This window comes from Macaca thibetana, chromosome 6 (genome assembly GCF_024542745.1).
Source record: "Macaca thibetana thibetana isolate TM-01 chromosome 6, ASM2454274v1, whole genome shotgun sequence".
Taxonomy (NCBI): domain Eukaryota; kingdom Metazoa; phylum Chordata; class Mammalia; order Primates; family Cercopithecidae; genus Macaca; species Macaca thibetana.
Window position 1 is genome coordinate 17424011 of NC_065583.1, and position 25526 is coordinate 17449536.

At 34.4% G+C, this 25526-nt stretch overlaps 1 protein-coding gene and 1 long non-coding RNA gene across 2 annotated transcripts in view; one reads left to right on the forward strand and one right to left on the reverse strand.

Moving 5' to 3' along the window:
• The window catches only part of LOC126955946 (uncharacterized), a 695860-nt gene extending 689229 nt beyond the window's left edge, over positions 1-6631 (reverse strand). Inside the window, exon 1 of the long non-coding RNA XR_007726200.1 lies at positions 6145-6631. This is a non-coding gene — a long non-coding RNA (uncharacterized LOC126955946). The remainder of the gene's footprint in view (positions 1-6144) is intronic.
• The window catches only part of NUDCD2 (NudC domain containing 2), a 991190-nt gene that overhangs the window by 121496 nt on the left and 844168 nt on the right, over positions 1-25526 (forward strand). The gene's annotated exons all lie outside the window — the stretch shown is intronic.

Here is a 25526-nt window from a genome sequence, read left to right on the forward strand (position 1 = left end):
CTAATTTTGATTTCACACAGTTTTTGTAATTGGATAACATGTATTATCTAGTGTCTAGAGTAGCGTATGGTTAAACAATCAGTATTGGTAGCAGTAACATCAGACACAGTGGGAATAATTATTAGTTACAAAAGTTCCCTTTGATCAGGCAATATTTTTCTCATTACACTTTGATCAAGGGCCTATCTATGCCAACGTTTTGAAAGTGGGAGTGAGCAGTTAAATATGTTTGACTTCTTCTCCCCCTACCTCTAATATTTATTATGGTAGCAATAAGGAAGACTATTTTGTATCTGTTATCTTAGTCACACATCTTTAACCCTTGTGGAGTTTTGCAGTACATGTGGTACATGTGTTTATACTTCTCCCCATCTTTGCAAGATATTCCCTCAATAATTCAAGTAGAATGGCCCATAGATTGAACTAAAATGGATCCGAATCAGGGGACTCTTTCAATCTGTAAGACTTTGATTCTTTTGACATGACTGTCATGCAATCAGAATGCATTCTTTCCCATCCAGGTGGAAACAAACAGCATGCATTCTTCACTGATTCTGGGAGTTTCTATTGTTTATTTCAACCTTACAGTTTTGGCTTGGTGACAGTATTTTGACTAGAGGGAAAGTTATTGAGTGGTTTGGGAGATCTGATTACAACATGCATAATAAATTCTGAAGTAAGAAAACGCTGAAAGATGGGTTTTCTTACCCTTGTTCAGACTCTTGGAAATGTGACTTACAAAAGGAGGATCGAAAGGAAAAGGAAAATATGAAGCAATGAAATGCATAATTTTAAAGAACTCAATTATGGAGGAGTCCCAGGAGAATTGCCTCTGGTTCATAAATCTGTCTGCTGTTTTCACTGTTCCATCATGTACCACTTGCTTTTGTTTTATATGTGTGGATAAATTAGCCAGCAAAGCATCATAAATATCCTTAGTTAGCAAGTGTTGCTTTCCTTAGGGAAAAGTTCTCTTTCTGATGTTCTTGTTAGTTTGGGGTTTGAATTAACTGTTAAGAAATCAAAACAATTAAGTTATTATTCCTGTAATCAACTTTTTTTCATTATGCCTTAATCACTGTAAATTACTAGGGGAATTAATCATTTTAAACACTTTGAACCCTGAAACTTCCAGACCAGACCAATGCTATTCAACATTTCTTTAAAATAAGGTTACTAAGCAAACCATACTTCTCATTCACATAATATTGTCATATCTATTATCTATTCTTTTACATATATATTAAAACTTTTGTAAGAATTTGTTGACTCTACCAGATGTGCCACATTGATGGGGCAGAGAATGCATTTTCATTTCAACAAGGAATTTACACAGCCAACTGTGGTCTCTTACCATTTTTATGCACTTCACAGCCTGTGTTCTAATTTTAAATTAGGGTTCTGATGTGTATATTTATATATAGCCATTCTTGAATCAACCTGTAACTGTAAGCCTTTGGGGAGTGATTGCGTTTGCACATCTGGACTCACCACATGTTTTCAGTTGGAACTGAATCATCATTTAGAAGACCTGGGTTTTTAAAGGGAAGATATGGTGATGACATCCTATGGATGCTCCAGATGATAAGAAATGTATTCTTAACATATGACTTGGAATTTATTGCAGCAAATAGGGCTGTAAAAATGGTATTTTCGACTCAAGCAGTTTTACTAAAAAACTTGTCATATTTCTTTCCTTTGCTTCACACAATATTCTGATTATTGTTTGAACAAAATAATAACAAACTGAATTATAGGACAACTTATAATATTATCTGTGAAAAATTAATGAATATTTATATTGCAAAAAAAAGAATCTTTGAGATAATATCAATTTGAAAGTACCTGAATTCATACTTTGTGTTTATTAAACACATTGAAAATTACATACTCTCTTTTGAGGTGTTAATATAATCTCTTTTAATCACAAGTAGAAATTTGCCTTCTTTATATAATTGTCTAATGTTTAGTATTTTTAAAATAATACTTAAAAGATGATATAGATCCTAGTCTTCTCTTGTAGGAACTGAATTAACTTCTTTATTGGTACCCTATGATTTGTATTTATCTGTCAGCAGAAACTAATTAATTGGAAGCTGTTACCTTCTAAGAGCAACCTTAAAGCATGTAATATTTGCCTGTGCAGATTAAAGAAAAACACTGGAAGCTAATTTGAACAGAACTTTTCTGAAATGTCAGGAACCCTTTAATCTAATAAAGAAAGTTCACATAAGGGAAGACTCTTTAATCTCTGACTTTTCATACACTACAAAACTAACAATTTAACCTTTCTCTATATGAGCATGTTCCTTTGCTGTTATGTATCCTACTATTATAATCACATTAGAACTAACGTATAAGCTAAGACGGTGTTGCCATTTTGCATTCACATGGTTTTAGGAAAGTAAATGAATGGATGCTATGTTTTAAAATTAGGATTGTTTCCATTTTTAAGTTCACACATATACTCCTGTAATTGTGGTTGCAAATAAACCTCACTTTGCCTGGTGGTTAGATTTCTAACTAGTTGTGAATCAATGTTTTTAGAAAATTAATGGTATTTAATGCATTTCAAAAAAGTTGTTCTTTAAAAACAATTTTGACTAGCTTTCTGGGAAAAATACTTCTTAGGCTAATAATAAACTTTTCAAGTTAGAATTTTATTGAATAAACAGGTATTACTGTCCCAGCACTCTTTGAAGTAGGATACACCTATTACTATATTTTTAATGATGATTGTGTAATTGTATATTGAAATATTATTAATTATTTCATAAAAACAATAGAGATCAAATAGTTTTGTCCTTGAAAGTTTATGGCTATTTCGGTCTTTTGAAATATGACCTTTAAAATGTATACTGCAACTGCTTTCAAAACAGCCAATCAGCATTTTACCATTATGATAATTCTTAACTTACTTGAACAGGCTATTGTATTTTATTTGTAGATAACTTAAAATACAACAATTATTTCAGTCCAAAAAATTCTTCTTAAGGGTCAGTGTTGACTGGTGCCTACAGGCAGCATGAGGAAGCTGCTTCTTGCCAGTTCTATGTCACTGAGATCAGCAAGAAGCTTTGATTTCCAGGATCCACACCACAGTCTAAGAAGATATTTAAGTGAAGTAACTGAGCCAGAAAACTAGCTGGAGGTCTCTCATTACTTATTCTTGCTTGTTATTTCAGAATTTTTAGTTGTAGCTATTTCTACTCATGCTTCAATATTAATATCATCATGAAAAAGGACTGGGGATTACAGTCTTTTTTTTATGTTGTTGAGACTGTCAAAGGAACTGTTCATGATTCCAATGAAAGACTCATGTCATACCCCCAGAAATATAAAAATAAAATTCCTGTTGAAAATCAAGAAGAAACATTTCAGTAGACCAATGCCACATCAATGAAAACAAAATCTATTTCAACAAATTATAAATAATTGATGTAGTATGCTTGCAGAGGACAGAGTTTGTATCCCTTTCAGATAACAGGGAAATGAAATATTTTGTTTTTAACTTTTGTTACATCAGCCAAAGCCTCAAAACTAACTTAACCAAATTCCATCTTAGCTAATACCTTCTGCATCACATGAAAACTCCACAATGTCCAAAAGAGTGTTACAATAACGGTGTTATCTAATCTGACATTATTAAAGATCCGGATAAGCTTACAACTTCTCATCTACTTCAAATACAAAGTGACATTGAAAGAAAAGTTTTCCAAACTTTCTCTAGTAGAAAAGTTGAAGCTCTAAAGAAATTGAGAGCAGGGACATATTCCTGACAAAATATATCAGGCAATTGTTGAAAAAGTACTTAAAAGTATTATTAATGAGATGGCTACTCCAATAATTTTTTAAAGATTCTGTCTAAAATAGTTTACAACTCCAAGACCCTGAAAATCATAGTAATAATGAATTTACTCTTATCAGACATTTGTAAAGTTCTGACAGTTGGAAAAATAGAGAATTTGGAGAAATAAACATAATACTGAATGTTTATAAATCATTAAATAATGCATATTGCTTTAATGTGCGTAAATATAAAGTTAGTGCTTTTGTAGTATATCCAAGAAGAAAATCTAGAACATGTCTCTTTTTGGAGAAATGAGATGACTGGTCTGAAAAATTTTTAGTAAGTAATTTTAAAACTAATGTTGAAAAGCACATATACCACTGTGTTGAGTATATGCATTCCTTAGGAAGAAAGGAAAACATATACATCATATGAATAAAAAATATGAATATTAATAAACTTTGAAATACTTTGTCAGTGACTTTTCTAACTTTATAACTTCAACAAATCTTTCATGCAAGATATAATTTTGGTAATTGCATATTCAAATTTAGTAACTAAGTAAAAAGAACATTTATTTTTGCACCTCATATATGGCCACTGGGATTTCATTCATGCTGGATGATACCTTGTTTTCCTGCCAGTCATAAAAGGAAGAGTATAGAGTTCATGTTTACTGAAAATATTCCTCCTTTTACAGACTGTAAAACTTCTATCTTTTCTATTATCATTCACTTTCATCTTCTGAGTAATTTCACATATTGATATACATTTCACATCAACATTTTCTTTTTTTTTTGGTATACCCTAAGAGACATTCTCAAACTAATTTTTTACATTCATGCCAGTTACTAACTTTCAAAAAGTCCTAAAAAAGTCACTGTAGTAATAATTCATTCCTCCTTTAATTTTCACACCCTCAGTCAAATGAATATTTTACATACATTCCCCAAGGACTTAAACCTTTTGTAAGTGAAATTGGAAATGAAATAAGTCAAGCACAAGAACAAGAATCACAAGTCTTCCAATGAATTATGTATTTTTAAATGCAAATGGTTCTATTTTCACAATACCTCACTGTTAAACATGTACTCTGCTAGGAGCTACTTTAATCTTATGCTACATATTTTATTGTACGTCAAAGTTAAAGCCATTAGCTACCCAAGTGTCAATCTAATGATGCCCAATTATCAGCATTTAAATAGTTCGTGTGTAGGAATTCAAATAGGAGCAGCTCTTATATAAAATACGGTTAATAGAAAGAACATCTCAGACACACACGGATAGAAAAATACATATATTAGTTTGGGTAAATTTAAGTTAAAATGTCAAGGAAAGAAGACTTTATTATTAAATCTTTCTAGCTTTTCGCTTTGATCACAGACAACAATGTAATTATACTTCCAAGTCATGGGGACCCTGACTGGGACAGCAGAATGCAATCCAAGTTTCAAGTGAGATGCTCTTATCAAAACAGAGCAGAGGAAAATTGCACAAACCTGTTGATAACATTACTCCTATATTCTCTACAGACTTTCAACACATTCTTAATGTTTCTGTGATTACAGTTTTCCCAGCCATATCAACAACTCCAAGTGACCTCAGATGAAAGCTAATTTTATTTTGTAAAAACTGACAGATGAAGATGGAGACCAGTTATAAACACAAAGGTAATTTTGTAATTTTTATGTAAAGCTAACTTGAGACTCAGTGATATCATATAGCACATGAATTATCACTATCCTTGCATTTTCTCTTAGTCTTACAAATATTTCACATGTTCATGCTACCTATTAATGATATATGTATGTACACAAGATAACATCTTCTCAGTAAAGGCTAGAGTGGCATATCTTTCTGATTGAGTAGATTACCCCACATGGTAATGATTTGATCAAACTCCACAAGTTATGTGCCTCATCATTAGTTTCCCCAAACTATAAGGTTTAAAAAAAAAACCAAAAAACAGCCACTAAACATATATACAGCACAGTACTGTAGCAAGAGAAGAATTTTGGCTTATCCAAATAATAGTGAATAATTCAGCACATTTAAAAAATATATACATATTATGAAATGCATCCCAGATCCCAGTTTAAGTTCAAGTTCCCAACTGTGAACTCAGAGCTCATGGAAATATAATTCTGTAGATTCCTCTTAGCAAAGATTTAGCAGTGGTACCTTCATTTAATGACAGTTTTTTTAAATGAAATTATTTACTTGAAGAGAGACTAATATGAAGGGGGAAAATGCAGTTCAACATAGACCAGGCATAATATAAAAAAGTATTCATAGTTTAAAGTGTGTTAAAGTGTAATGATGTCACAAATAGATAAATCTTAACTGCGTCTTACCTGTAGTAGCAGAGTGTCTTGATAGTGTTGAGTGTCAAAAAGATGCAAGTCTCTAAATTAGAAAACAAGGGGGTGTCTGTGCTCCCAGTTTCAGCACAGCTACTGTTCTACGCATAAGTAATAAATTGCCTCGTCAAAGTCGTCCTGGCTATGGCGTTCATGGGCAATAGTTAGAATCACTGCCCGAAGGCTTGCTTGATGCTGCTCCCACAACCTCTGCCTTTGCACAGAGACCTAATGTAGGAGTGAGCCGGAGAACATCCTTTTCTCTCCCCCTCCTTTTTGCGTGGTCTTTCTTCCTCTGTAGCTCACTCTCTCTCACGAATGGAGAGTTATCCTTTGGTTCATTCGGCAGTCAAAGAGGACAGGCTGGCAGGCAACAGTGCAGCTCCCCCCATGCTGAGGCACATGAATGTGTTCTGAATAAAGACAAAGCCCCTGAACCAGTGCGGCACGTTACTCCCTGAAAAGGCGCTGCAATGATACTCTGCACTGCAACTCCTCAGACAGGCAAGCAGGCAGGCGGAGAGGTGGACTGAATTTCCCTCGCTCTCCCTCCTGGGAACGTACATTATAAAGTTTGGCTCAGGACCTTGCCTCTCCTCTAAGGGACCACATTTTCTGTGGGTAAAAAATGTTTTATTAAATGTCTGGACACCCTGAACAAAAGTATTTTAGATAGTTTTCTACTCTGCTAAACTTGAGAACCTACCTCATCCCCAAGTTGTCACCAAAGTAACTGAATTTTCTAACTTTAGAAGATAAAGATCAGGTATGTTAGGCTCCAGATAAATGTTTTCGTGGTAGGGGAAGATGAATTTCTCTAGTCTCACTATTCCTGAGGGACTGAGTAGGGAGGGTTGGGGAGAGATGAGCAAACAAACAAGAAGCATCCATAGCTCACAGGTGCCAAAAATAGAAACTGAGATAAACTAAAGTGAAATTGACGAACGAGTCTGAAAGAACATAAGTGCGAAGAATTGAACAGAGTAAATTAATGGTACTCACTGGTTTCCTATAGCTATCATTCAGTTTTGATAACAGAAAATCATCCTACTTATAAACATCATGTTTTGTTGTGGCTTTGGCAAGTATTAATATACAAATAAATGTAGGCTAATATAGATCACATATTTAAGAAAGATTTAGCAGATAATGGCCTACAGGTATCTCCCATAAGGAGAGTCAGAAGTTGTTTTCATGCTAACAAAACTACAGGAGGTTACTAAACTATGGATACAGAGCTTTGAGATGCACACTCCCAAATATTGGTCCTAATCAATGTATACTGTAACCATGAGACTTTTAAAGCACAATCATATAATGTATGCAACAGTATTCAATAAAATAATTACATTTAAGTTAGGATGAGACTTTTCCATGAATGCCAAACACCTGAAGCAAATAGTTGCTAGACTAAAATATAACTTTGTTTCTATCCCTCATGAAAATGAAGTCTGCAGCTAAGTGTTCCAGGGCTAGATGTGAGCTCCATGTTATCGGGCACTAGGCTCCCTGTTGCTCCACCATTCACAACATAGTCCAAGACAATAACTCAAGCTTTAGCCACTAAATTGATATTCAAACTTCAGGAGCAGAGAAGAATGAGGACAATATGTTCCCTATTTAAGGACATACCTTGGAAGCTGAACATGACGTGTCTTTGACTAGAAAGTAACCATATGGCCAGAGCTTACTGCAAATGAGACTGGAAGACTGGAAAATAGAGTGTCTATGTGAAATCGCCATGTACATGACTAAAAATCTGAAGATTCTTTTACTTAAAAAGAAGAAAACAAGGGAATATGGGGGAAATAATAGTGTCTGCCATCGCAAGATTAATGGATATTGTAAGTGATATCACAGCATCCATTCCACCTTTATTCCATTGCGAAGTACAATATAATTTAGGGAATTGATTTCATGTTGGGCAGCAGACCTTGTTGAGTCTAAGCCTATCATGGTAATAGCATCATACTGGAAGTAATTGGTTAATAAACCCAGACCTGAGCCAATTAGGGCATGATGTACACTTGCTGAGAGTCACTGGCTCAAGAACAGCATATTTTCTTACACTTGGCCAATGAAACTGAATGGGGGGAAAATTGTTCATTGATGAAGAAATGAGTTAGGATCCAGTTTTAAGATGAATATGACAATTTGGAGACAAAGAAAGAAACTAGACGTTTGAAGAAATCAATGCACGTTTGGATTAAACAACTTTAGAGCCAACAGGAACTCAACTTCTAGTTGTGTGCCAAATGTGTTCCATCACTTTTTAAGTCACTTTGATATGCCTTTCTGTTAGTAACCAAAACATTCTTACTGTTCATAAAAAATACTGTTCTTTAGCATTTAGTATATAATTCCTTGTCCACAGTCCTAATATGTGTGAAACTCCACGGTTTGGCAATATGTATCTTTCTAAATTAAGAACAGGAAATATAAAGGGCATATTAAATTTCTACATATTCCAGACCTTCAAACTTTTAATTTATTTATTTAAAATGTCTCTAACAATTTAATTTTCATTGACATTCCACTGGGATTATTAGAAAGCCAATTTGTTGTTGAGCCAGGGACATATCACAAGCTCAATAGATTTTAAATAGCTTCTTGTTTTTGTTACACTTATTACTTCTCAGGATCTAACTAGAATAATAAGCTATGCTGTATAGCTTTCTCTCACTTCAGTCTGTGATAATAAGTGTTGTATTTTAATAGCTAACATTTGCCCATGGGTGTGTTTACCCTATGCCCTATCTTCCTTTAAGTTTTTATAATGTATGAACTCATGTGATCTTCACAACAGCTTTATGAGCAGTACATTATTATTATAACCTCAATTCACTTATGAATTGAGAAACAAATTCACACATTGTCTTAGTCTATTTTGTGTTGCTATAAAAGAATATCTGAGTCTGGGTAATTTATAAAAAAGAGGTTTATTTAGCTCAAGGTTCTGAAGGCTGAGAAGTTCAAGGACATGACCCTGGCTTCCAGTGAGGGCTTTTGCACTGCCTCACAATATGGTGAACAAGGTCAAATGGGAGGTAGACACATGCCAACAGAGGCAAACCTGAGGGACGCCCTGGCTTTATAACAACCCAGTCTCTCAAGAACTACTCTATTCCTTTGAGAACTAACCCAGTCTCATGAAAGCAAGACTCATTCACTACGGAGAGAACAGCACCAAGTCACTGATAACAGATCTAGTCCCAGAACCAAAACCTCTCCCCCCTTAAGCCTCGCCTTTCAACCCATTGGGGATCAAATTTCACATGAGTTTGGTGGAGATAAACCATAACACACAGATAATAACTGGTACAAGAAGAAATCAAAATAGTCAAATGTCTATTAGGGATACTGATATCACAATAAAAAACCTGTCCACAAACAAAACACAACACACTAGGTCCAGAGAACTATGCCTGTCAATTCAATATTTAAGGATAAAATGTACCAATTGACACCAAAATATAATAAGTCCTTTTAGCAAATAGAGTGAGAAGAAACACTGCTCAGCTAATTTTATGAAGCCAGAATTACCTTGATACCAAAATCAGGGAAAGATATCACAAAAAAGTAAAGGATGAACAAACATCTTTCATTAACTAAAACACAAAAGTCCTTAACAGAACACTGCAAAAAACAAAACAAAACAAAAAATCCAGCAGTATATAAAAAGAATAATATATTGTGACCAAGAGGGCTTTAACCCAGGAATTGAACTTTGAGTAAATATGAACAAAGGCAAACAATATAATTTACCATATTAACAAATCAAAAACAAAAGTTACATTATCATCTTAATTGTAGAAAACATATATGAAAAACTCAATACCTTTTCATAAAAATAAACCTGGTCTATTCTTACCTGTTTCATTCAACCTTGTACTGGAACTGCAGCAACTGCAATATGATAAGAAAAATTGGTCATGTATATAGAACATACTAAGGGATATTAAAAATAAAAATGTATCAAAACTGACAAATAAATTTAGCAATATCAAAAAATACAAGTAAATCTACCAAAGAAGTCAATTGTGCCACGCACGGTGGCTCACACCTGTAATCCCAGCACTTTGCGAGGCTGAGGTGAGTGGATCATGAGGTCAGGAGATTGAGAGCAGCCTAGTCAACATGGTGAAATCCCATCTCTAGTAAAAATACAGAAATTAGCCAGGTGTGGCAGTGTGTGTCTGTAATCCCAGCTAATTGGGAGGCTGAGGCAGGAGAATTGCTTGAACCTGGGATATGGAGGTTGCAGTGAGCTGAGATCACACCACTGCACTACAACCTGGGCAACAAAGCAAGACTTTGTCTTTAAAAAAAAAAAAAAAAAAAAGGCAATTGTTACCAGTGCACAATTGTAGAACAAAAACATAGATACATATGTACAGATAATTTACTTTAAAATAGCACCAAAATCTTTAAATACATGAGAATAAATTTAACAAAACATGTGCAATACCTAAGCTCTGAAAATTGACAAACTATTGCTGAGAGAAGTTAAAGTAGACTAAATCCATGTTCATTGCTTGGAAGAATCTGTAATATTGTTAAGATGCCAGTTCTCCCCAAATTGAACTACAGAGTGAACTCAGACCCTATTATAATTGCAGACAGATTTTGGGGAAATAAATCAACTTATTTTAAAATATATATGAAAACAAAAAGGACCTAGAATAACCAAAATAATCTTTCAAAGGAAAAACATAGTTAAAGGATTTGTCCTACATATTTTGAAGACTTTAAAGCTATACTAATTAAGAAAGTGTGGTATTGATGTAGATATAGATATAAAGAATAATGGAACTGAATAGAGACTTGAGAAAGTCCTTGATTGTGGTGGTGATTAAAATGGATGTATATACTTCAAAATCATCTAATTATTCACTTAAAATAGGCATATTTTATTTATTTTTGAGACAGGGTTTTGTGCTCTGTCACCCAAGCTAATGTGCAGTGGCATGATCATTGCTCAGTGTAACCTTGACTTCCCAAGGAGACCTCCAAGGCTCAGGTGTTCCTCCCACCTCAGCCAACCAAGTACCTGGGACCACATATGTGTGCCACCACACCTGGCTAATTTTTGTGTTTTTTGTGGAGACTGGGTTTTGCCATGTTTCCCAGGCTGGTCTTGAACTCCTGGGCTCAAGTGATCTGCCTGACTGGTCCTCCCAAAGTGCCGAGAATACAGGCGTGAGCTACCATGACCAGCACTGTATTTTATTTTATGTAAATTATAGCTCAATAAATTTGATTTAAGAGGAAATGGGAGAGATGCTGAGACACTGATCATTAAGTAACTTGCTTGAGATCACACAGTAAGTAACAGAACTGCACTTTAAACTCTTTTTTTTTCTCTTAACCATTTTTTATGCTGACTCTTGTTAAGTTTAGAAATGTTTTTGAGTATTAAGAATGAGAAATTTAAGTTAAATGATAGGACAAGGGGAAAGGAGAAAATGGTGGACATTTCCTTGAACTGGAACTAGAATGTCTTTAGAATTTCAGACAATTCCAGAGATGAACTTCCCAATCTATCTTTCTCCGTGGTATCTTTCTGGCTTTTTTGACTCTCACCATAGATGATTGTTACTATCTTATCTGTAAATTTATTTCACTTCAGGTTTTGAGTTTCCGCCAATTTGTCTTATCCTTCCTACTTTGTAATAACTTCAATTTGCTGTAATCTTTCATGAAGCCCACGTTAGAATATTTTTCAAGTCAAGGTTTTCTACTCTTCTCCAGTTCAAATTTCTAGAAGAGGAAATTTGATTGATCCAATAAATGTGGGCTAATGCACAATAGCCTCATCATAGGTCAAAAGCAAGCTACAGGTTTGCTTTTCTTGGGTGGGGGATTTAACCTTAGATTTATTAAAGATGTGACATGTGAAACTAGATTTATATGGTAAACACATGGCTGCTTGGATGGGATTATGAGTTTGGCAAATGCCACGATTGGGATATCTACTATGATATATCAATTTGAGTCTCCTCTGAAATCACTGCCAATACATGTAAAAGCAATATGCATTATTAATATATTATGTATATAAACACATACATGTAAAAGATATATTCCTCCTGGATAGCACAGATCCTGGTGACTTTCTAGTTCTAGTCCAGGTCAAGTCTTCATGTTCTTTCCTTCCTTTATTTCCCCATCCTATTTTTATTAAAGTACTCTCTCCTTGTAGCTTTCAAAAAATATGTGTATGTATCTATGTGTTTGTGTGTTGTCAGACACAAAGAGAAATAATTTATTTTTCTTAGCTGTCACTGAAAAATACTATGGATTTCTGAGATTTTTTTTCTATTAGAGTAGGATTCTTGGCACACAGATAAACAAGATTGCTTTTAATTTTTAAGACTCTCAAAGAATACTGAGTTTGTATTTGCAGACCTATCCCCAGCCTCCTACACTCAGAACTCCTCCGCAAGTCAAGTTAGTGAATGATGACCCATAAAGAGATAATTAGAACAACAGAAGAGACTAATAAGTGAACATTAGTCATGCCTACTGAATAGGGTGAACATAGTTCATCCCACTCAAAATTCTGCTTAGCAAATTAATTTCTAATACGACAAGAAAAACTTTCATTATTTAATATGCCTTCCTGAATTTTTGTTTATTTTCTAAGTGAGGAAAAAATATAACTATAAAATTATCAAGTTAAGAAAATTTGACCTCAGAACAGCTAAGTTGAATTTTCAATATTTTTTTTGTTATAGGGCAGAAATATTAAAAGCTAGAGCAATGCACATAATTTTAGTACAAAAATGACATCTCCAAGAAAATATATACTCCTGTATTTGAATATAGTATTCTTACTATTCATACATGTAGCTAAGAGAGGCAAAGTTGGACAGGTAGGATGGTCCAATTCTTTTTCAAATGCTACCATTTTGAATAATAGATGTGAGTTTATTTTTACTATAATCTTGGCCTTACACTTCTTGGACTAAATACATGAAGTATTATATTGAGTACTACTAATGACAGAAGATATATAGCCTATGAGATCATAAATCTTTTTTTTAATTGGTTGATATTGCCACACATTTTTACAAAATCAATTAATATAAAAATCAATTTTGATGCAAATTCCAACCCCTAGTCTAAGTTTTGCTTTCTAGAGACAAATAAGAACAGTCAATCTCTACTTTGTGTCCTGGTTCATATAATGCACAAAATTAACCCTCATTTACTGCCTTCGCCCTTGTCTCATCCTTTTCTTGTTCAAGCAAAACATGACTAATTTTCACTAATTTCTTATATGACATGGTTTACAAATCTTTTCTAATTCTATCTATCCCTAGTTCACTGAATTCAGTACATCTTGTCAACATTCTTTAAAAAATTGTGTCCTGATGTAGTAGATAACTGAATTTCTGCCTGCCTAACATTCTTTCCTGGTAACAAAATCTGGAATTCCTTTTGTTTGCTGCTCCTTTAACTCATCCTTGAGTTCAGATGACTCAGGTGAATTTGAACCCCACCATTGGCCACAGTCATTGACTGAGAGACAATCACATGCTCTCTAATTGGACTTTGCTGAGCCCACCTGAAGCTGAAATTGAAACTAATGGGAAAAGAAATCTTGCTTTCTTTCCATATTGCTAAGCCACAGATATAAAGTTAAAGTTATTGGTAACTGTTTTGTCTTTCTATTTATTTTATCTAAGAAATGATATACTACAAAGGAAAGACGAGTTGGCCCATAGAAAAATGCCCATCTCTAACAGCTTCTAGATCCAGTGGCGAATGGAGCAGATCCTTGGACTTTTCTGCTATTACAGACATAAATTCTCCTTCTTTTGTATGCCACTTGAGTAATATTTATTTCAATGGAAATGTGAAGAGTCTAACACCTGATATTATCCTACAGTGACCTGTCAAATGTAGACCCCATGTTTTGATGGAGATGCTGGAGATTCATCTTGACTCACTGCCACCAGACCTATCTCCTCTTCTGTTATCCCTGTGAATGTGTTTTACTGTACCTAAAAGTATGACTATACATGTTTTTATTAAATTTTATCTCATTAGTTTTAGAAATTAGCTATCCTAGGTAATGTGCTCAATATCTAAAGTTTTGATAAATAAGCATTTACAATCTTCATCCCTATTATCTGTTTAGAATGTTGAAAGGATAGTTACCCATGGCAGGCCATCAGAGGCTACTTCCAGACAGAACTGGGTCTGTTGATGAGGGCTCTGCATGAGGTAATAGAGCTGACTACATACTGTATCAGGATGTTAAATTGGGGATTTCCACTGAGGCACAAAGACAGAGAAGAGATAAAATTAGAACCTGGCATTTTAAAAATATTTAATTCTTAAAAATCTTAATTCATTGACATTATAAAAAGGGGTCAAAAGAAGATAGAGATAATCTCTATGAAAAATTTGCCAACTTAATCATTGATTTTTATCTTAAATAATCTTTGAGAAAGCCATTCAAAAGGACTTTACATCCTGATAATACCACTTAAGAAAAACATTCAAGTTATCTTAATATTGAAAATAAGGCCGAGAGCAGTGGCTCATGCCTGTAATCCCAGCACTTTGGTAGGCCAAGGCAGGCAGATCACGAGGTCAGGAGATGGAGATCATCCTGGCCAACATGGTGAAACCCTGTCTCTACTAAAAAATACAAAAATTAGCCGGGTGTGGTGGCGCATGTCTTTAGCCCCAGCTTCTGGTGAGGCCGAGGCAGAAGAATCACCTGAACCAGGGAGGTGGAGCTTGCAGTCAGCCAAGATCGCACCACTGTACTCCAGCCTGGGGACAGAGCAAGACTCCATCAAAAAGAAAGAAAGAAGGAAAGAAGGAAAGGAAGGTAGGTCACAGAAAGTATGGCTGAAAGTTTCATCTGCTGTGAAGATTTCTTTCGGAAAATGATGCTGTCTATTCCTCTCCTCACAGGAATAGGGGGCCATGTCATATGAAACAAATCAAAAGAGAAAAGGTTTAATGGGACAAAGCATGTTAGAAGTCACTGCAGTTAGGAAGTCTGCTGCCTGAGAAATATAGAAGACTGGAAATGTGCTGCTTAGCTGGTGGCAAAACAAAGGAGGGGACACCATTGGTCTAGAATTTGCCAATTTGCCTCTATAGTTTGTCAGAGCAAAGAATGTGTGTGTGTTTCCGACAGCCAGATGTGTACCTGGAAAGACAGATTGGGGGCTGGGGAATGGACGGAGATAGATATAAGGCATGGAGTCATTTAAAGCATTCACAATAAGAATGCCTGAAGGTGCAATGATTCCTCAATTTTCCAATAAGGAGACCCTGGGCGAACTACACTACTTAAACGAGAAAACCAAACACCGAGGGGGGATTGGCTCAACTGAGGCAATATACATTGTCTAAAAAATGCACATGGTTGTTTACATTGCAGGCCAACAGATATTCCACACAAGCCTGATAAAAGACCAGCTTTCAACACCTGCCAGACTGTGAAGCCATCTTAGGACATAGTAGGCAAGTAAGAATTTTCTTGCCCTTTCATGTATCATTCCTCTTTCTTCTGTGACCTTAGGATGTCCAAAACTGCAAAATGAGGTAGAAGAGAGAAGGACCATGTTCTTTCCTCAGTTTTCCACCTAAAGTACTCTGGTGAAGTGAAGGAAGATTAATTTAACTAATTTGAAACATATATAGAAGTTTTATTATTATGTGAACATATATTTAATTTTTAATGAATGTATTTGTAGCTTTAAGTGGCTGTAAAATATTTAGCTGTCTAAAATGGTTCAGAAAAGCCAAGGAGCTACCCAGGTTTTCATCTAGGACTGGGAAAATACTGCTCTTTTGGATCAAGTCGGAAAAGGCCAGTGAGAGATGAAAAGAGAGATGCTTTCTGATTTCATCTCATAGGTCCTGTGTGTTCTGTGCACTATGGCCTTACTCCACTAAAACCTCATTCCTTCATCTTACAAACATGAATGGGGTTGGAGACATTTACGAACACCTTGCTAAAATCTAGATGTTCCCTATGTTTTATTAATCACCCTCTACTAGACAATTTAGGAAAGGAAACGAAATGAGTCTGTATTGCCTGGTTTTAGTGGCACCACATTGCTGCTGCCAAATAACCATCACTTTGTTTTCTGAATATTTACAAATGTTCTGATTAATAATTCATTCTAAAATTATTACACTGACTGATGTCACGTTCTTTAGCTTTAGTTGCTGTGAGACACCTGACTTTCAATACTAAGATAACTTGAACGTGTTTCTTGAGTGATATTATCTAGATGTAAAGGCTTTTGAATGGTTTTCTCCAGGACTCATGAAGGTGAAGATCCATGATTAAGCTGATAAAACTTCCTAGAAACACAGAGAATAAGTTAGAGAACTTCCTGTTCCTGTTGTTGTTGTTGCTATTGCTATATAAGTTCATTGGCGAGGGTGATTAGGTTGGGCAGTAAGTTTTCAAATATAATGTGCTCTTCTGATAATACTTTAAATATTAGTGATGCACTTAAAGACTCTAATGTTTAAGTCAATTAACATTAAATGTTTTTGTTAAGCCAGAGGACAAAATGCTTTGGTCTGATTCCTTACTCTTGACTTGCACATATAGTTTCACAAATACTGTCTTAGGTGGCTTAACTGTCACAGAACTACACCTTTTCAAAATTGTATTCTAGCTTGTCAAGGAGTGTTACACAGAAGATACTGAGATAATAAAAGAATAAACTGATCATTATAAGGCCACTATTTTAATCATTCTATTTATTCTAATTTTTTAACTATGTTACAATTAACTGAAATGCTAAATTAAAAATAGTGACAGAACCTATCAAAACCTCTGGGATAGAGTGAAAGCAATGCTAAGAGGCAATTTCATAGCATGAAATGCCTACATCAAAAAGTATGAAAGAGCACAAATAGACAATCTAAGGTCATACCTCATGGAACTGGAGAAACAAGAACAGTCCAAACCTAAACCCAGCAGAAGAAAAGAAATAATGAAGACCAGAGCAGAACTAAATGAAATTGAAACAAAAAAATACAAAAGATAAATAAAACATAAAGCTGGTTCTTTGAAAAGACAAATAAAATTGATACATGATTAGTGAGATTAACAAAGAAGAGAAGTCCAAATAAGCTCAATTAGAAATGAAACGAGAGATATTACAACTGATACCGCAGAAATACAAAAGATCATATGAGGCTACTATGAATACCTTTACATGCATAAACTGGAAAACCTAGAGGAGATGAATTCCTGGAAATAGACAACCCTCCTAGATTAAACCGGGAAGATACAGAATCTCTGAAAAGACCAATAACAAGCAGCAAGATTGAAATGGTAATAAAAAAAATTGACAACCCAAAAAAAAACACAGAAAGTCAAGGACAAGATGTATTCACAGCTGAATTCTATGAGACATTCAAAGAAGAATTGGTACCAATCTTATTGACATTATTCCAAAAGATAGAGAAAGAGGGAATCCTCCCTAAATCATTCTGTGAAGTATTACCCTAATACCAAAACCAGGGAAGGACATAACAAAAAGAAAACTACAGACCAATATCCCTGATGAACACAGCTGCAAAAATCCTCAACAAAATACTAGTGAACCAAATCCAGAAACATTTCAAAAATATAATCCACCATGACCAAGGATGGTTACATACATAAGTCAATTAATGTGATATACCACATAAACAATTAAAAACAAAAATTACATGATCATCCCAATAGATGCAGAAAAGAGCATTTGACAAAATCCAGCATAGCTTTATGATTAAAACTCTCAGCAAAATTAGCATAGAAGGGACATACCTTAAGGTAATAAAAGCCATCTATGAAGTACCCACAGTCAACATTGTACTGAAAGGGGCAAAGTTTAAAGCATTCTCCCTGAGAACTGGAACAAGACAAGGATGCCCACTTTCACTACTTCTATTCAACATAATACTGGAAGTCCTAGCCAGAGCAATCAGACAAGAGAAATAAATGAAGGTAATTCAAATCAGTAAAGAGGAAGTCAAACTGTTACTGTTGTCGATATGACTGTATACCTACAACACTCCAAAGACTCTTCCAAAAAGCTCTGAGAATTGGTAAATGAATTCAGCAAAGTTTTAGGATACAAAATGAATGTACACAAATCAGTAGTTTTGCTATACACCAACAGTGACCAAGTTGACAATCAAATTAGGAACTCAACCCCTTTTACAATAGCCGCAAAAATGAAAAATAAAATACTTAGGAATATGCCTAACCAAGGACAGGAAAGATCTCTGCAAGGAAAACTACAAAGCACTACTGAAAGAATCATAGGTGACACAAACAAATGAAAACACATCCATGCTCACGAATAGGTAGAATATTGTGAAAATGACAATACTGCCAAAAGCAATCTACAAATTCAATACAGTTCCCATTAAAATACCACCATCATTCTTCACAGAACTAGAAAAAAGAATCCTAAAATTCATGTGGAATCAAAAAAGACCCTGAACAGCCAAAGCAAGACTAAGCAAAAAGAACAAATCTAGAGACATCACATTATCTGACTTCAAACTATACTATAAGGCCACAGTCACCAAAACAGCATGATACGGGTATAAAAATAGTTACATAGATCAATTGAACAGAATAGTAAACCCAGAAATAAAGCAAATACTTACAGCCAACTGATCTTCAACAAAGCAAACAGAAACATGAAGTGGGGAAAGGACAACTTATTCAGGAAATGGTGCTGGGATAACTGGCAAGCCACATGTAGAAGAATGAAATTGGATCCTCACCTCTCACCTTATACAAAAATCAACTCAAGATGGATCAAAGGCCTAAATCTAAAGCTTGAAACCATAAAGATAGTAGATAACATTGGAAAAAACCCTTCTAGACATTGACTTAGGCAAAGACTTCATGACCAAAAACCCAAAAGCAAATGCAACAAAAACAAAGATAAGTAGACGGGACTTAAACTAAAAAGATTCTGCACAGCAAAGGAAATAATCAGCAGAGTCAACAGACAACCCACAGAGTTGGAGAAAATCTTCACAATCTATACATCTAACAAAGGACTAATATTCAGAATCTACAAAGATCTCAAATCAGCAAGAAAAAAACAAGCCGATCAAAAAGTGGGCTGAGGACATGAATAGACAATTCTCAAAAAGAGATATACAAATGGACAACAAGCATATGGAAAAATGCTGAACATTACTAAATATCAGGGAAATGTAAATCAAAACTACAGTGCAATACCACCTCATTCCTGCAAGAATGGCCATAATCAAACAATCAAAAAATAATAGATGTTGGCCTGGATGTGGTGAAGGGGAATACTTTTGCAGTGTTGGTTGGATATGAACTAGTACAACCACAATGGAAAACAGTTTGGAGGCTCTTTATAGTACTAAAAGTAGATCTACCCCATTTGATCCTGCAATCTCACTACTAGGTATCTACACAGAGGAAAAGAAGTCATTATATGAAAAAGCTACTTGCACATGCATGTTTATAGCAGCACAATTTGCAATTGCAAAAATATGGAACCAGCCTCAATGTCCATCCATCAACGAGTAGATAAAGAAAATGATACAGACAGACACCATGGACTACTACTCAGCCACAAAAAAGAATGAAATGATGGCTTTCAAAGCAACCTGGATAGAATTGGAGACTATAAGTCTAAGTGAAGTAACTCAGGAATGGAAAATCAACCATCGTATGTTCTCATTCATATGTGGGAGCTAATCGATGAAGACGCAAAGGTGTAAGAATGACACATTGGACTTCAGGGACTTGGGGGAAAAGGTGGAGGGTGGCAAGCGATAAAAGGCTACACACAGGGTACAGTGTACACTGCTTGGGTGATGGGTACACCAAAATCTCAGAAATCACCACGAAAGAACCTATTCATGTAACCAAGCGCCAACTGTTCCCCCAAAACCTACTGAAATAAAAAATTAAAAAACTTTTTAAAAACCTGAAAAAAATAAATAAATACGAAAATTAATACAAGATGGATTAGAGACTTAAATGTTAGACCTAAAACCATAAAAACCCTAGAAGAAAACCTAGGTAATACCTTTCAGGACATAGGCATGGGCAAGGACTTCATGCCTAAAACACCAAAAGCAACGGCAACAAAAGCCAAAATTGACCAATGGGATCTAATTAAACGAAAGAGCTTCCGCACAGCAAAAGACACTACCATCAGAGTGAACAGGCAACCTACAGAATGGGAGAACATTTTTGCAATCTACTCATCTGACAAAGGGCTAATATCCAGAACCTACAAAGAACTCAATCAAATTTACAAGAAAAAAACAAACAACCCCATCAAAAAGTGGGCAAAGGATATGAACAGACACTTCTCAAAAGAAGACATTCATACAGCCAACAGACACATGAAAAAATGCTCATCATCACTGGCCATCAGAGAAATGCAAATCAAAACCACAATGAGATACCATCTCACACCAGTTAGAATGGCAATCATTAAAAAATCAGGAAACAACAGGTGCTGGAGAGGACGTGGAGAAATAGGAACACTTTTACACACTGTCGGTGAGACTGTAAACTAGTTCAACCATTATGGAAAACAGTGTGGTGATTCCTCAAGGATCTAGAACTAGAAATACCATTTGACCCAGCCATCCCATTACTGGGGATATACCCAAAGGATTATAAGTCAAGCTGCTATAAAGACACATGCACATGTATATTTATTGTGGCACTATTCACAATAGCAAAGACTTGGAATCAACCCAAATGTCCATCAGTGACAGACTGGATTAAGAAAATGTGGCACATATATACTATGGAATACTATGCAGCCATAAAAAAGGATGAGTTCGTGTCCTTTGTAGGGACATGGATGCAGCTGGAAACCATCATTCTCAGCAAACTATCACAAGAACAGAAAACCAAACACCACATGTTCTCACTCATAGGTGGGAACTGAACAATGAGATCACTTGGACACAGGAAGGGGAACATCACACACCAGGTCCTATTGTGGGGAGGGGGAAAGGGGGAGGAATAGCATTAGGATATATACCTAATGTAAATGATGAGTTGATGGGTGCAGCACACCAACATGGCTCATGTATACATATGTAACAAACCTACACATGCACATGTACCCTAGAACTTAAAGTATAATTTAAAAAAAAAATACCGAATAAATAAATAAATATTTTTTGACTGGCTACTTTACAGTTAACTGAAATGCTAAATTAAGTAAAAGTTTTTTGCATACTAAGTTTCTTTTTTTTAAATTTTAGATCCAGAGGGTACATGTGCTTGTTTGTTACATGGGTATTACATGCATAATGGTTGCAATTGGGCTTCTAGTGGCATACTAAGCTTTTAAAAAATAGACTTACATTAAGAAAAAAATATTAACAATGCAAAAAAGCATTCACAGTGGAATTCCTGACACATGGCAGACACTCAGTATCATGTGGAACAACTGAATGAATACAAATTTAACAAAATGATTTAAAAGCAATATCCTAAATACACATCCTGTCCTATTTCTTCAAGGTATTTCTGTGAATATATTGAATGGTTTGCACAGATTTAACACATGGAATTGCCAATGTTCTATTTTACCTGATTTATCGAGGTATAATTGGAGTACAACAAACCACATGCATTCGAAGTGCACAATTTGATAAGCTTTTACCATGAACGCAATGCAGTCCAACCTCCTTGCATCCCCAGGCAACTGGTCTGCTTTTTATCACTATAGATGAGTTTGACTTTATTGAAGAGTTTTATAGAAATGGAATCACACAGCATGTAGCCTTTTCATTTTTTCTTTTTTTTTTTTTTTTTTTTTTGCGGTGGTGGGTTGGCTTCTTCCACTGAGCATAATTATTTTGATATTCAGACATGCTGTTGAGTGAATCAGTAGTTTGTTCCTATGTGTTCTTGAGTAGTATTCTACTGCATAGATCTATTACAATTTGTTTATTCATTTATTTATTCATAGACATAGGGTTTTTTTTTCAAATTTTTGGTTATTATGATTAAGGCAAATAAACGTCTCTATTCAAATCTTTATCTGGACTATGCTTTCTTTTCTTGCGATAGACTTCTAGGAATGGAATCTTGGATCACAGAGTAGGTGTATGTTTAACAACTGCCAATTTTTTCCAAAGTATTTATACCATTTTAAGTTCACACAGATGTGTATAAAAGTTTCACCTCTTCCCCATCCTTACCAACAGTTAATAGTTCAGTGTTTTTATTTTAGCTATTCTAATAGTATGTAATAGTTTCTCATTGTAGTTTTAATTTGCATTTCCCTAACGACTGATTATGTTGAGCATTGTTTCATGCGCTTGTCATTCATATATTATTTACTTTGCTGTCTGCTCGATTTTTTTGTCCACTTTTGTATTTCTATTGCTATTAAGTTTCGAAAATTTCTAATATATTATTGATACAAGTCTTTCATCAGATATGTGCTTTGATAAATTTTTCTATCATTCTATGGTTTGTCTTTTTATTCTCATATGAATGTTTTGAATAACAAGAAGTCTTCAATTTTAATGAAATCCCATTTATTTATTTTCATGGATATTACTTTTGGTGTTGGATCTAAGAAATCTTAGCCTACATCACAAAAATTTTCACCTATGTTTTACTTCAAATGTTTCACAACTTTAGAATTTATGTTCAGGTTTAGGCATCATTCCGAATTAATTTTTATATATGGTGTGAGCTATGTATCAAAGTCAATTTTGTGTGCATATGTGTATGAATATCCAATTATTCTAGCACCATTTTGGTGAAAATACTGTCTTTCCCCACTGAAGTGCCTTTGCCCTTTATATAAAAAGGGCATATGTCTACATATGTTTGATACTATTTCTGGAATCTATTTTTTCCATTGATTTATATGCTTTCCTTTATGCTAATGCTAAACTTTCTCAATTATTATAGCTTTACAGTAAATCTTGAAATCAAGTAGACTTGGCTAAATCAACTAAATTTATTCTTTTTTAATGACGTTTTGGCTATTTTAGATACTTTGCATTTCCATGTAAATTTTAAACCAGTTGGTTAATTTTTGCAAAAAAAGACTGCTGATATTTTCATTGGAATCTCAAAGAATCTGTGGATTTATCTGAGGAGAAATGGCATTGTAACTATATTATCTTGCAACTCTTGAATAAGATGTATTTAAACCTTCTTTAATTTATCTTCTTAAAATGTTGTAGTTTTCATTGAATAAGTTTTTCACGTCTTTTGTGATACTTACCCTTAAATATTTCTTAATTTTGATGCTAATTTAAAAGGTATTGGTTGGCCAGGTGCGGTGGCTCATGCCTGTAATCCCAGCACTCTGGGAGGCCAAGGTGGGCGGATCATGAGGTCAGGAGATCAAGACCATCCTGGCTAACACGGTGAAACCCCGTCTCTACTAAAAATACAAAAATTAGCTGGGCGTGGTGGTGGGTGCCTGTAGTCCCAGCTACTCGGGAGGCTGAGGCAGGAAAATGGTGTGAACACAGGAGGTGGAGCTTGCAGTGAGCCAAGATTGTACCACTGCACTCCAGCCTGGGCGACAGGGTGAGACTCCATCTCAAAAAGAAAATTAAAAAAAAATAAAAAAAAGTATTGGTTTTAAATATTTCAACTTCCAATATTTAGAAATATATTTGCTTTTTGCTTATTAATTTGTATCACACAACCTTGTAAAATTCACTTATTAGTTGTAATAGCTTTTTTTTGTAGATTCCTTGGAATATTGTTCATCAATGACAATGCTATCTGTAGAGAAAGGCATATTATTCCTTCCTTTCCACGCTGAAGTTTTCTTTTCTTGCTTTATTCCTCTGGTTTATAGCCTCCAGTAGACTCTCTACATTCTTGTCTTGTTCTCAATATTAGGGAAAGAACATACATTGTTTTATCTAATATTAAATTTAATATCTGTAAATTTTGCAGAGATGCAATTTATCAGATGAAGGAAGTTCCTTTATATTCCTAGTTGGCTGTGCATTTTTATGAAAAATGCATAGCGTTTTCTGTGGGTTTTTTTGCATGACTTCAGGTGATCATAAGGTCTTTTAAAATTTTGTTATTAATAATTGGGTGAATTAAATTGGTTGATTTTTGAATGTTAAACCAAGTTTGTACTCCTGTGATAACCCTCACTTGATCATATTATATTATGCATATCCACATGTTTGGATATGATTTGCTAAAAATTCTGGTTAAAAATCTTTGTGTCTTTATACAGGAAGGCTGTTGGTCTGTGTGGTTTTGTGTGTGTGTAAAGTTATTCAGACCTCGGGAAGATACTTAGGAAGTATTTCTTCCTCCTTAATTTTCTGGACAAGTCTGTATAAATGTATATTGCTTCTTTCTAAAATGTTTGGTAGAATTCACTAGTGAAACAAATGGGCCTGGTGTCTTGCAGGAAGAACAAATTCAATTCCTTTAATAGACTTAAGTTTATTCTGGTTTCTTCTTTCTGGATTGAGCTTTTATAGTTTGCATCTTTCAAGGAATAAGTCGGTTTTAGCTAAGTTTTCATTTAATAGGCATAAAAGTATTCATAATGTTTATTATACATTTAGTATTTTTGAATCTGTCACTTCATATCTCCCATTTCTGAAATTGGTCATTTTTGTCTTCTCTTTTATCTTTCTAATCAATCTGGCAAGAAGTTTTTCAATTCTGTTGATTTCAAATAAACAGCTTTTGATTCATTAATTTTTATATTGTTTTTCTGTTTCTATTTTACTATTTTCTACACTATTTTTTTCCCCTTTGGTGTTTATTTCTTTTCCTTCTGATTTCTTAATGTTGGTGGCAAGATTATTTATTTGAGACTTGAAATTTTTTTTAATATAGGTGGTTTATCCTATAAATTCCTTTCTAAGAACTATTTAGCAGCATCCTGCAAATTTTAATGTTGTGTTTTTCTTTTTATTCAATTCAAATTATATTCTAAATTCTCATTTAATTTCTTTCTTAATTCATGGATTATATATATGATATTCAGTTTCCAAATATTTTGAGATTACTCCAAATATCTTTTTAAAACTTAGTTTGCAGCTTATTCCATTGTGGTCCGAGAACATTCTTAATATGACTTGAATTTTTTTAAATTTGATAAGACTTGTTTTATGGCTGATAAGCTTTGATCACACACATAAACACATACACACACACAGAAATATCACAAGATATTTTGAATTTTGCTTTGTTGGGTGCTATATATTTTTCCATTCCCATATATATTTTGAGCTTTGTTCTAGTATGTAGCTAAATTATCTAAACATTGTTTGAGACATTGTTTGATCCATTTTGTTGTTGATTGAGAGATTTATTAAGCTGTAACAGAACAACCATAGTTTAATTATTCCCT